The sequence below is a fragment of the Rattus rattus genome, chromosome 6, assembly GCF_011064425.1.
Source record: "Rattus rattus isolate New Zealand chromosome 6, Rrattus_CSIRO_v1, whole genome shotgun sequence".
Taxonomy (NCBI): domain Eukaryota; kingdom Metazoa; phylum Chordata; class Mammalia; order Rodentia; family Muridae; genus Rattus; species Rattus rattus.
The window spans coordinates 39,708,012-39,721,935 of NC_046159.1; the positions used below are offsets into that span (position 1 = coordinate 39,708,012).

General features: G+C 39.8%; 1 pseudogene; it reads right to left on the reverse strand.

Annotated features, from left to right (window-relative positions):
* Positions 1–8,850: 8,850 nt before the first annotated feature.
* Positions 8,851–12,145, reverse strand: LOC116904267 (annotated as a pseudogene).
* Positions 12,146–13,924: the final 1,779 nt, after the last annotated feature.

Sequence of the window (13,924 nt, forward strand, 5' to 3'; positions counted from 1 at the left end):
AGGTGAGGCAGGAGTTTCAAATTCTACATTCAATGTTGCTGGGAGATGTAATGAAAAATAATTAGCATCTTAGCCACAGGGATTTGTGACACAACATATTGACTTTAAATACTACCTTCTGTTGGCAAGGAAAGTCTGAGAAACTACATTCTAGGTCACTTCAGATACATTAAGGGTTCCTCAAAAGAAGCATAAAGAAAAAAAAGAAAATACTCTCAGATGTCCCAAACAGATCTTATTGTTAATAAGTGTGCACCAAATAAAGCATTTTTTAACAGACATCCTTACTTTATTTTATTGCTAGCTTCTCTAGAGAAATAATGCTGTCACTTTATCATAAACATTGGGCATCAGCCAGAATAATGTGCCTAAGATTTAAGTTGTGAATTATAGATGTCATCATGCTTTTCCTAAGCAAACCTGACTCCAAGAGAGATAACTCTATATGAGTCATGAATGCTAACAAAACACACCTAAGACATTCTTCATGTTATAGAGCTACTCACCTGACAATCTGTGAAAAGACATCAAGAAAACATTTTCATGAAAATATTTAATACTTAAATATTTTCTGATTTTCTAATTACTAATTTTCTAACTAAAGATTAGCATAACAAAAGATGAAAGTCAAGAGAATGAACATCTCATGGAGTTATTGGACAGTAACTTAACTGTTGATGAATTAAGCATCACTCTGAGATTAACTAAAAGATAGGAGATCTGTACCAGTCTGGAAGATATTTTTTATGTTTTTAAGATTTTAAGTTTTGTGTTTGTTTATGGATGATCGAGAATTTATCCATGTGGGTTAAAAAACAATGTTAAATGGCATGGTTGAAGAATCTTCCTATCTTTGCATAGTATTTAAAATGTCCATGAAGTAGAAGATACAGGTATCTTTGAAGAAATAATATTCAATAATAACCGAAGTATCAGCTGTGAATTTTTAACTAAAAGTATTCCCCCAGTATAATATGGAGCATATTTATAGAAAACATCATCTCTTATTTGAAGTCTAAATTTGCAGGACAAGACTGGATACATAGCTTAGTTGGTAAAAGGCTGGTTGTACAAGCTTGAGGACTTAAATGTAGTTTGCCAAACATACATCAAGATGCTGAGTGTGTTGCAATCCCAGTACTGGGAAGATGTAGGCAGGTGGATCCCAGGGGCTCACTGCCTAGCCAGTCTAATCAAATTGGTGAGCTGCAGGTGAATGAGAGATCATGCATGAAAGAAGGTGAACGGCATCCCTAAGGCTAACATTCAAGGTTATCTTGTGGAGTCTGCAACCCCTCATCAACACAAAATACCCTTGAGCATGCAACCATGTACATATAAATTTGCACACACATTTTTCCATTCAGTAAACATGGACACTCTATGAAGAAGGATCTCCTTTAGTTTAAAGTAAGTTACTTTAAACTAAACAAGACTAAACTGTTAAAGATACTCCCATCGTTATATGACAGTCATTATGTTTTGGGCTCTGATCTAGGCACTTTGTGTATTTTGATTCATTCAATACATGTAAATCTATATAGTAGGTAAACTGAGAAGCATGGTTTGTTACCATTTTTGATGGCAAGCTATTAACTGCATAGAGTCAGGATTTGAACCAGGACAGTCTAGATGCAGAATCAATTGGTATCCTGAACTAATACATCATTGTGATGGGTGAGGTCTATTTTTATGGTGATATAAAACAAACCAAGCTACCGAGGACACCTTAAAATCATGAATGCAGATAAAAGTAACAATGAAGTATTTAGCTATCATCCAAACTCATAGAACCAAACACATAGTTCCCCTAAAACATTCATCTTAAAATAAACACTATCAGTTTGTTTGTTTATTATGTGTGAGAGCATATACATTACAGTATGTGTATGGAGATTAAAGAAGAGCATGGGGTTATCAGTTCTCTCCTGTGGATTTGACTGAACTCAGGTCATCAGAAATAGCAGCGAGTGGTAACAAAGCCATCTTGTTGACCATCATCATTCATCTTGGAATGAGACCCAGACATCTATCCTATGATATCCACCTGCCTACAGGATTGATGAGAGAGGCACCCTGCACTCAATGTAGGTTACTTTAGCTGAACGGTAGGGAGATGAAACCTGAACAGTCCACTTCCATTCGTCAGACAGGGCTTCCACTGGAGGGATAGGGACACCAACTCCTCTTCAAAACCCAGAATTGTTCCCGTCTAAAAGAAATACAGGAACCAAAATGGAGCAGAGATTGAAGGAATGGCCCACCAGTGACCATGGCAACTTAAGATCCATCCCATGGATGGGCACCAATCCCTGACACTATTACTAATGTTATGTTGTGCTTGCAGACTGAAGCCTAGCATGGCTGTCCTCTGAGAAGCTCCACCAGTAGCTGAATGAGACAGATTGCAGATATAGACAGCATTGGACAGAGATTGGGGACCCCTATGGAAGAGGTAGGGGAAGGTTTGAAGGGACTGAAAGGGATGGAAATCCCATAGGAAGACTAACAGTGTCAACTAACCTTGACCCCTGGGAGCTCCCTGAAACTAAGCCACCAACCAAGAGCATATATGGACTGGTCTGAGGTCAAAGACACATATGTAGCAGAGGACTGACTGCCCTTTCTGGCCCCAGTAGGAGAGGATGTGCCTAGTCCTGTAGAAACTTGATGCTTCAGAGAAAGGGAGTGCCAGGGGGGAGGCACCTTCTCAGAGGTGAAGGGGTGCGGAGATGGGGTTGGGGAACTCTGGGAGGGGAGACCTGGAGGGGGAGCAACATCTTGGATATAAATAAGTAGAATAATTATTTAAAAAAGAACTGACAAGCAATCGTGTCAATTCAGTAAGAATTCACTCAGCTCAAAGGCCCTTTTACAATAAGCATGTATCAAAATTTATACCCAAGATGGGCAAGAAGTTTTTGACACACCTTTAGAGAAGAGCAAATATCATATAACCCACAAGATACACCCACAGAAATTCCAGAGAAAAGAAACATAAACACTACCTAAGAGTATATTTTTATTGAGTAGATGTTCTAGTCCATATGACAGACATGGATAAGTATTACAAATATACACCTTTACCATCTTTAAAATTCATTCAGTCCAGTATTGACTTATCCTTTCTGTCCCTAGCTATCATCTGTGTTGTTCCCACATTTACTTCCAGCGACACACTTATTCAGTGCAGTAAGGTAAAAGCCTTCCTTCACTCCTGCTTACAGCTGAGGCATAAGCCTATTTGTAGGGGCTCTTACATGAGGATCATATTGAACGATTCCCTATGTAATCAGACATTACAGGAAATTAGAAACAATAGGGGAGCAAAATCAGCCAGCCGTGGGAGGGATTCAAATGGGAGTCACTCATTCCAATGCATCGCTTTAGAAAATTAATAACAACAGAGGTAATGACTAACCTGGGAGAGGCAGACTTTTGATCATCACAGACTTAAACATGAAGTATGCCCACATTCATCACTGTAAGGCTGCGTGCCGGCTTCCTACGGCTGGCTATTGACTAACTCAGGTGTCTCTAAAATCACATTTTCTAGATCAGTGGTTCTCAGCTGAATGTGACTCGGTCCCCAAGGGGCCATGGCGATAAGAGCAAACACTCTTAGGTTGTGTAATCTTAGCGGGTGGTGCCATTAGCATCTGATAAGTGAAAACTGGAAAGCCAAGCATACAATCTACCACACATAAAATCCGTCTATCCACCACCCCCCAGTGACAGAATGATCTAACCTTAAATGTAAATAGTGACAAGGTTGAGAAATCCCACCCCTAAGACCTCATTCCAATTTAGATTCATAAACTGTCCTGGACAGAGCTCAAAATGCAGGGCCTTAGAGCACTCGGGAAAGGAGCAGCAAGGATATAGGTTCAAGATGAATGGCTCACCCTCCTGCTTCCTTTGGTTGAGTTCTCTATTCCACACAAAGGGCTTGGCAAATTCCTTCATTTTTCTTTCCGCTCTTATTACTCTCCAATACAGGGGCATCTATCACAGCCACCTGTCTGCGGCCTCTAAGACACCCCTGTATAAAATGGACAGCTTCATGTATCAAAGAAAGGACTGCTCCAGACAAAGCTAAACAAAAAGACGACCAAATGGGAAGTTTAATCTGACTCTCATCACTTATGCTGCTTGGATGTACCTTGGCCTTGGTAATTGCAAATATTTATTGAGCCAGCTTCCAGGTGTCGAAATGTACAGATGTATAAGAATGCATGAGATCACTAAAGTGATGTGTAAAAATATCTGATTTCCATGTCTAAATATTGCTTGTTTATGCCGGCAGTAATTTGCTTTATTTTGTTCAAGGAATTTGGTTACTATTGTGCAGCACAAACAAAAGTCAAACTTCCTCCCAAATCCATCATCCGGAACACAAAACCTGGAAATAGTTTTAGCTCTCGTAGGGTATCTTGGTCCCATCTCTGTTAAACATCTGGTCACATTTCACAATGCTAGAAAACTTCATTTTTATCATAATAGAAAAAGGTCGAGTCAGAGTGTATAACCTTATCCATGTGAATTGGGAGATTCCTTCCCTTGTTGTCCCAGTCTCAGTCGTTTGCTACTGCCCTAAAACCCTATTGCACTTAAAGGCCAATAGCAGAACTCACAGTGTCTCAGGGGTCCATTTCCCTATAAATGTCTGTGATCTTTCTTATTTTCTCCTTTCCCACTCCTTTAGCAGTACAGACATGCTGCCTCACACATGTCATCCCCAAGCTAGTGTATGTTCCACAGACAATAGTGAATCTAAAATTTCCAACATGTACTATCTTCAGTTTCTCAGACATTGCACACTAGATCAGGAGCATGAGCCCACAGACATACAGTCCTATTTTCCCAATGCAAACGAAAGGAAACCAAAGTCGCTTTCTTGTCCAAAGGCACTTTGGTGGACTGCAACTCCTCATTTTATTTCCTGTTCCCTTTGTGGAATGGTTTTGTTTCTTAATTCTGCCAATGGATTTGGCTGGTATTCTCTTTGGCAAATGGGATAGAAGCAAAAATCATATGTATGCTTTTCAGTGAGTGACTTTAGGCATCATCAGGTGGTTCTACCATGTTCGCCTATGTGATAAGAACTCTTCTGAATATAGATTATTTCTTCATCTGTAGTTTCAGCAGTGACAAAGGGAAGGAGAACCACAGACAACTCCCAGGCATGTAAATGAGAGGTAAAGCTTTGGTTAGGTGAGCTACCTGTGTTGTTATTGATTTGAAGCCATTTGTTATAGTGGCAACGTAGAGAATATGCTAATATAGTCACAGTTGACATTAGAGAAGCCCTCATCCTGCTTCATAGCATAGGTTGGCAGAAGACAGTCAGAGACCCATCCACTGCCTAGTGGGGTGGGTTGTTGCTACTAGGATAAATAATCATGTGATGGAGATGATGTTTGTGTACTGTGAAGTGAGGCCATGAAGGCAATGAGGAACAGCCTGATGTGTGTAGCCTGCACTGCTACCTGAAGGTATGTTGGTGTCTGGGCCATCCTGCTGCTGAGGGCCATGACTGATCCATTGCCTCATGTAGCAGGGATCTGTATTGTTGTCTGTGGTACATGTTATCATCAAAAGCCATGTGGACATCCGTGGTCTGGGCTGCTACCTGGGGCCATGTTGATGTCCAAGGGTTGTGTTGAGCTGGCCCTGCCCCTCAATTATCATAGCATGGTGGTACCAATAATGACTGGGTACAGGAGAGCTGTCCCTGTCTCTCACCTAGGCAGTGTGGGAGAGCTGGGCACACTGGTGTTGGCACAGGAGAGCTGGAAGGATGACCAACTGAGCCACTACACAGGTTCAGATCCATGACTTTGAGTTGGACCATCCTAAAATGAACTCTACCTGTGAGCTCCTGGAGAATGCTAAGGGGCCAGTACTGAAGAATCAAATCTTCAGGATCTCCATGACTCACAGCAACAGCAGGATATCTGAGAGAAGTCTCTGAGAATGCAGTACTAAAGGTATAGCAGAAGCCAGAGGCCTTGAGACAAATCAATGACTCATTGCAATGAACATTTGCAAGTAAGCTATTTGGACAAAAGTTATGTAATGTCTGTTATACCGTGACACATTGCAACTTCCATGGTGAGACATTTTTTTAAAAAATGTAATTATAATATTTAAATTTTCTTTTGAGGAAAGGTTACCAGGGTGGAGAAAGGATATGGAAGGACTGGGAAATATGGGAAATTGGGGACAGGATTTGAAATTCACAAAGAATCAATAAAAACTGAAAAAAAAAGTTAACATTAAAGGTACTATAAGCCCCAATCTTGATTCCCTCTAATGTTTCGTGCTAAAGAAATGGTATTTCCGCTACAATGAACTACAAAGAGAATTTCAACCTAGATTTCAGTACAGTAGCCTTGGATTTATGTACTTCTACTTAGCTTAAGATTCCAGAATCAGACATGACTAGAGCATCACCCATAACATGGATCAGTTGAACTCTTGGTTAAATAAACAGAATTTTTCAGTAAAGCCTAGCATAATCATACAGACTTTTCTTCAACTTATATTTTTCACTCAGCTGAAAGTATACCTTACATTGCTATAAACCTATCATGTTGTTTACATCAGAGATAAAATAAACCAAAAGAAATACAAAATTAATTTAGTGGGTAGCATGCAGAAATATAAGTCAGAATGATACAAAGGCAGAAAGAAATAAAAAAGAGAAATGTGGTCCCCCAAACCCTTCCTGTAATTATGATCATCATTTAGGTGTGTACACTGAGTTCATTATTTCCTACTTAATGAGTTTTCAAATAAGCTAAGAACATTCTGATGATGGCTTTACCTAACACTGTAATTTCAAAAACTCTCAGGAATGAAGAGCTCCATTGGGGTAAATGCAGATAGGCTTGGATTTTCTTAATTGCCACCGCGCTGTGGCTGCAGGCTCATTGTTCAGTTGTGTGACAAATGGTACTAAGTCCTGTCAGAGAGTCGCAAGGGAGATGGGTTGTTACGCAGCGTGCCTCTCTCATGACTGTGTGGCTCACAGCCACAGCAGCCAAAAGGACATAAAGCTTGGTTCTGGAGTAAAGAAGCAGGGGACAGGGTGGCCGTGACTGTCAAAATGCAGGAGGTCTTCTACTGATGCATGTTAGCTACTTTTGGATGTGGTCAAGCTCCCTGGGTGAAGTGTTAGCTCGAGAATAAAGACCAATTACCTTGACCCTCTACATCAGCCCTTCATACTATGATGGGCACACAGAAAAATTTCTGTAAATGCTTGCAGAATAGGTCAGTGAAAGAATGAACCCTTCTCCCCTACCTAGTCTCAATAACTATTTCATGTCCCACTTGTCAGAAGACAGACTGAACAATATAACGATAGTCAAGTATCACTTTGGAGGGATCTGTCTACCTTTAGTCTTCATAAACCACTGTCTACTTCCTACAATCACAATCTGCCAAGTTCTCTATTTCATTAGGGCTGACAGGGCCCTGTGAGACATGATTCTGTATCTGAGGAGTCAACTTTCAATCCTTCTTACTGCTCAGTGACATATTCTATTCTCATCACGTATTCTGTGTTGTTATTTGTTATGAATATTCTGTGATGTGCATGTACTTGCACATTTGAGTATGCCTGTGTGTGTATGCATTTATGTTTGTGTGTTTGTACATACATGTGTGCTCATATGTACATATATATGGTTGTACTTATATTGAGGCCTGAGATTGATGTTAGAAATATTCCTTGGTTGGTTACTTTCCCCAATATTTATTGAGGTAGAGTTTCTCAGTCAAACATAGACTGTGATATGGTCTCATCTTGGAACCAGCTTGCTTCAGCGACTCTCTGTCTCTGCCTTCAAATCATTGGAATTGAAGCTGGGCCTCCAGGTCCACTTGGCACTTAAGCAGTTTCTGGGGATCTGAATTCTAATCCCCATGCCTGCTACCATTCTACCCATTAAGAGAATTTCTCCAGAATCTACCCATAGTATACCCTTAATGTGTTATATCGTGAAAACTCTTTGTTTTTTTTCCAAGAAAAATGAGAAAAGAATAAAAACCATCTCCACAAAAATGAGTGATTGGAGGATGTAAAGGTGGAGGACTCCTGTCTTGTCATCTTAGTGTATGAATGAAGTTTGGGGTCTTGGTTCACAGCCTGGCTGTCATGTGCAATTCAACCATAAATGAAATGATAGTGTACCCAAGAGGTTAAACAATGGTTAGTGTAAAAGATTGGTGAAAAAATATCAGTACAATGCTGTGGTCCTTTTCAGGGCCATAATACAGGAACAGATGTACAGTCCTTCTGTGGCTTTTTCATTTGATGGGTGGGAATGATCAGGAAAAAAATAGCTATAATGATTCCTTGATAGAAAAGTGTCTTGTAACCATTTGCAAATAATATGTTCTGTATCCCAAAGGAAAATGGTTATATATGTTATGAAATAAGTATAAATATGTATCTTTTAGCACAGACTGTCAGGGTTTGATTTTGCTAACAAGACTTCAGGGGATGAACTTCATTTTGAGGTATTCTTTTCTTAAGTAAATTAAATACTAGCTAATTATATTGGCATTCACATTAAAATAAAACGTTACTAGAATCTTTTATTTTTTTACTTTTTCCAATAGATTAATTCTGCTGTTAACTACTGCCTTGTCTATACAAAATTGCTGAGAAAGTTGTTCAGGCTGCCTTTATTATAATGAAAAATAAAGTTAGACAATATTTACACATGAAGGTGTTTCCTTTTCCTGGTGCTGGAGATGGAACTGAGGACTTGCACACAGGCTCTCCTACTATCTTCATCTCTATGTTGCATGAAACATTGAGAACGTGCAGATCGGGCATTAAGTAAGTAGCTTTCCCATGGAACACAGGAATGCTACTTCAAACTCCTGGTTGGAAAATCTGCTCAGAGATGCTCTAGCAGTTTTCCTGATTCGAAGTCTCTTTTCTGCCAATAGAGAAAGAATATGGGCCATGGTTTCAGCATAGCCTTCTTCACTCTCAGCCAGAAATCCAGTTATTTGTCTTTTATGAGGAAAAACGATGTCAAGCTTTGGGCCTCCAGAATTGTGTGCAAGGATAATTGTACCAGCCTCTATACACTTGACAACTCCAATCCCAAAATACTCGTTCCACAAGGTATGCAGACCGATTGCTGCTTCAGACAAGTAATTCTTCAATTCATTGAATGAAAGGTTTATTCTAAATTCCACCTTTTCTTGAACTCCCAAATTCTCAGATAGTCTTCTCAGTTGGTTTACTCTAAACTCATCATCTTTGTTGAGACATTCTGCAATAAGGACAAGTTTAAGATAATAGCGGAATTCAGCTGTCTTCTTATTTAGCAACTGAGCAAAGGCTTTGATCCGCAAAACATGATGCTTTTCAGGCCTGAACTGGCCAATGGAAACCAGTAAATGCCCTGGGGTCACCTTTTCCTCATGGAAAGGGATGTCCAGAAATGTTTGCACATCACAGGGTGGATAAACAATGCTAGTGCAATGCCCAGCTTTCCACGGTGAGAGAATATGGTCTAGTGTCCAAGAAGAATTAACCATGACTACGTCACTGCAAGATCCAACAAGGCCATAAACAAAAGCAAATACATAGTAATAGATGAGTTTTGCTTTGCTGAGAAGAGCATTTCTGCTAATGAAAGCAGCGTTATTAAATCCAGGAGTTTGATTCTTCACCACAGACAGCATGTCCTTGCTGATAGTGGGAGAGTAAACATGGCTTCCAACTCTGCAACCTCCCACATATTTAAACAGAGGGAGTGTGAAGGCGTATCCTATTGAATCAATGTAAAAATCAGGAACATGCTGCATCAGAGCTTCCCAGCCAAGAGGAATGGATTCAAGACTTTGCCCTAGCAATGTGAAGTGAGGATAGTTGGAATCTTCCATAAGGTAGCATTTCCTTATACAGAGGCGAATGCTAGCAGCAAACCATTGAACTGAGAACGGGACCCCCATTGGAGGAGTTAGAGAAAGGATTGAAAGAGCTAAAGGGGTTTTGCAACCCCATAAGAACAACAATGCCAACCAACCAGAGCTCCCAGGGACTAAACCACTACCCAAAGACTACAAATGGACTGACCCATGGCTCCAGCTGCATATGTGGCAAAGGATGGCCTTGTTGGGCACCAATGGGAGGAGAAGCCCTTGGTTCTTCCAAGGTTGGACCCCCAGTGTATGGGAATGTTGGGGGAAGGGGGCTGTTTGGGGAGGGTGAACACCCTCATCGAGAAAGGGGGAAAGGGCATGGGATAGGAGGCTTATGGACAGGAAACCGGGAAAGGAAATAACATTTGAAATGTAAATAAAAATCCAATAAAAGAAAAAAAACAAACTCCAAAATTAGGAAATTAATTAATTAATATATTTTTATTATCTCTTATAGTCTCTGTGATATATAGGCATCAAAAGATAGTACTGTGCTGATATTACTACTGTAGTCGTAAATCAAAAGAACAGGGGGAGCTGGAATATTAGGGAGGAAGAGCAGGGTGGAGGTAAGAAGATGGAAAAATTGAAATAGAAAACAGTCACTGTGGTGGTTTGAATATGCTTGGCCCATGAGAAATGACACTATTAAAAGGTAAGGTCGTATTGGAGTAGATGTGGCCTTGCTGGAGGAAATGTGTTACTATGTAGGTTGGCTTTGAGGTCCTATACTCAAGCTCCACCCAGTGCATAAGAGAGCCTCCTCCTGGCTACCTGCAGAAGAGAGTCTTCTCCTGGCTGCTATCAGATCAAGATGTGACCCCTCAGCTCTTCCTCCATATCTGCCTGCCTGCTGCCACCCTTTCTGCCATAATGATTATGGACTGAACCCCTGAAACTGTAAGCCATCCCCAATTAAATGTTTACCTTTTAAGAAGAAAGAAAGAAAGAAAGAAAGAAAGAAAGAAAGAAAGAAAAGAAAAAAAAAAAGAAAGAAAAAGAAAAAAAAGAAAGAAAAGAAAGAAAATAAACTGCACTGGGTGAACCAACTTGATGTTAAACCTTCTGAAAGCACCTTTCAATGTTTGTTGACCACTGGCATTAATGCCATCAGTATACACAACATGAACTGCATCAGGATATCCACTTTTTCTGTAGGGCTCTCAAAACATACCACAGAATTCTCTCTCCTCTGCTACCTGCATTTCAGTACGGATGAAAAAATGCAATCACCATTTGATCTTTTCCATTTTTGCTGGTTGAAACTGACTTTTACTTTCTCTGTAGATGTTGCCTGATAACCCAAAGGCCAATGACCAAATGTACACATAAAACTCCACATATAATTAGTCCAGGAAAGAAGAGTGAAGAAAAAATCAGCTCCCTGTGTCTGCCATCATCTAGAATCTTATTTTTAAAAAGAAAAAAAAACTTAAATCTAAGAATCCTTATTTTGAGCAATGGACAAATCTTTACATGTATAAAACAAGTCATGTCAAATATTAAACAAAGTGCATGATCTTAGAGCAAAGGGAGAGGATTACCTCATGTCTAGAGTAAACTTAAGTAAAAGACCAGGGTTCTATAAGACCCATGGCACAGGGTAGGTTAATCATGCTCTTTAGTTCCTGGTAAAGGATAGTAACTTCCCTTGGCTATTGGCTTGATTTAGCAATTCATTTAGTTTAAGCAAGCTCTACCCCAATGACTTGCTCCCTTCAAGTGTTAATGTTAATGCATAGTCTGTTTAAAAATCATTTTCAAACATGTCTTTCTCCCTGTGCACATATTTTTAATGTATGTGCAAAGCTGTAGTATTTATCTCACTCTGTTTTATACTCCCTGCTAGATCATGTCCCATTGGGAGTTCTCAATGACATAACCCAGCACTGTGATAGAAGTGCATACCCAGGATCCCTGCTCCCCAGTGGCATAAACATTGTGGCAATGAACATTTAAAAATATTTTATTGTTACTTTATTTATGTTAAATGTGTATGTCTGTGTAGGGATAGTGTAGTACCCGTGTGAGTCAGAAAAAGGGAATTAGATCACCTGGAATTGGAGTTAGTGGTAGTTTTAAGCTGCTTTACATAATTGCTGGCAACTGATTTCTCATTCTCTGCAACAGTGTTGCATGCCATCTCTAGTGTCCTTTATATCTATCATTGTAGCCTCAGTACCAAACCCATGGTCTCTATTGCAATTGCTTTTAAATGTTTGATAGCTTTATTGAGATACATACAATTCATGTGTCATAAAATTTACTTGTCCTAGTATAAATTCAGGAATTTATAGAAATTTATACAACCATCACCACCATAACCAGTTGCAGTTAGCTAGTAGTGTGGTGGTGTCTTCATCATGCCCCTCTGTGTACCCAAGGCCACAGAAATACCATTTATATCCATAGATTTACTTCTATCAAGATTTCATTCTGTAGTTTGTTTACTTGCATTTCTATTTTCTATCTAAAATAACAATAATTTTGCTGTTATATATCATCACTCCATCACTATTACTTGTAAGTTTGTATATATTTGTGCATACACATCTGCATGTTTGTGTGTGCACACTAAAGTGCAGGTGTTCTGTGCAGACAGAGGACAAAGGAATTTTATTCTATGTTTATGTGTTTCAGGGATTAAATTCAAGTCATCAGGTTTTTTGCAACAAGTACATTTACCCTCTGGATCATCTTACTGAGCCTTTGATGCCATTTTTTTACTTTGTAAAAAGAATTATTTATTTTATTCATTTGAACATGATTGTTAGGCCTGCAGCATGTAAGTGCACTGTATACATCCTGGTATACATGGAGTCAGAAGCAGGTGTTGGACCCTCAGGAACTAGAATTACATATGGTTTCAGCAAAAACATGGGTGCTAGGAATCAAATCTGGATCCTCTACAAGACCATCAAGTGATTTTAACACTTTTAATTGAACCATCTTTCTGACTGTCACTTTCTTTATTTGTAATTGGATATTTTATTTATTTAAAGTTTAAATGTTATTCCCTTTCCTGGTATCCTCTCTGCAAACCCTCTCTTCCATACTCACTATCCTGCTATGCTCCCCAACCCACTCACCCACTCCTGCCTCACCACCCTAGCATTCGTCTATGGTGGGGCATCAAGACTTCACAGAACCAAGGGCCTCCCCTCCCATTAATGCTAGATAAGGCCCATTTAGCTCCTTTGACCCTTCCCCTAACTCCTCCATTGAGGTAAATCCAGTGGTTGGCTTCAAGCATTCGAATTTGTATTGGCCAAGATCTGGCAGATCATCTCAGGAGATATCTGTATCAGACTCCTATTAGCAAGCACTTTTTGGCATCAGCACTAGTGTCTGGGTTTGGTGTCTGCATATGGGAGGGATCCATAGGTGGGACAGTCTTTGGATGGCCTTTCTTTCTGTCTCTGCTCCACTCTTTGTCCCTGAATTTCCTTGATTATTTTGTTCCCCCTTCTAAGTAGGACTGAAGTATCCACAGTTTTGTCTTCCCTCCTCTTGAGCTTCATGTGGTATGTGAGTTGTATCATTGGTATTCCAAGATCTTTGCTTAATATCCACTGATCAGGAAGTACATACCATTGTATGTGACTGAGTTACCTCACTCAGGATGATATTTTTTAATTCCATCCATTTGCCTACGAATTTCATGAAGTTGTTGTTTTTAATAGCTGACTAGTACTCCATTGTGTAAATGTACCACATTTTATGTATCCATTCCTCTGTTGAGGGACATCTAGGTTGTTTCCAGTTTCTGGCTATTACAAATATGATTGCTATGAACATAGTGGAGCATGTGTCCTTATTACATGTTGGAGCATCTTTTGGGTGTATGCCCAGGAGCAGTATAGCTGTGTCCTCAGGTAGTACTATCTCTAACTTTCTGAGGAACCACCAGACTGATTTCCAGAATGGTTGTACCAGCTTGCAATCCCACCAACAATGGAGGAGTGTTCCT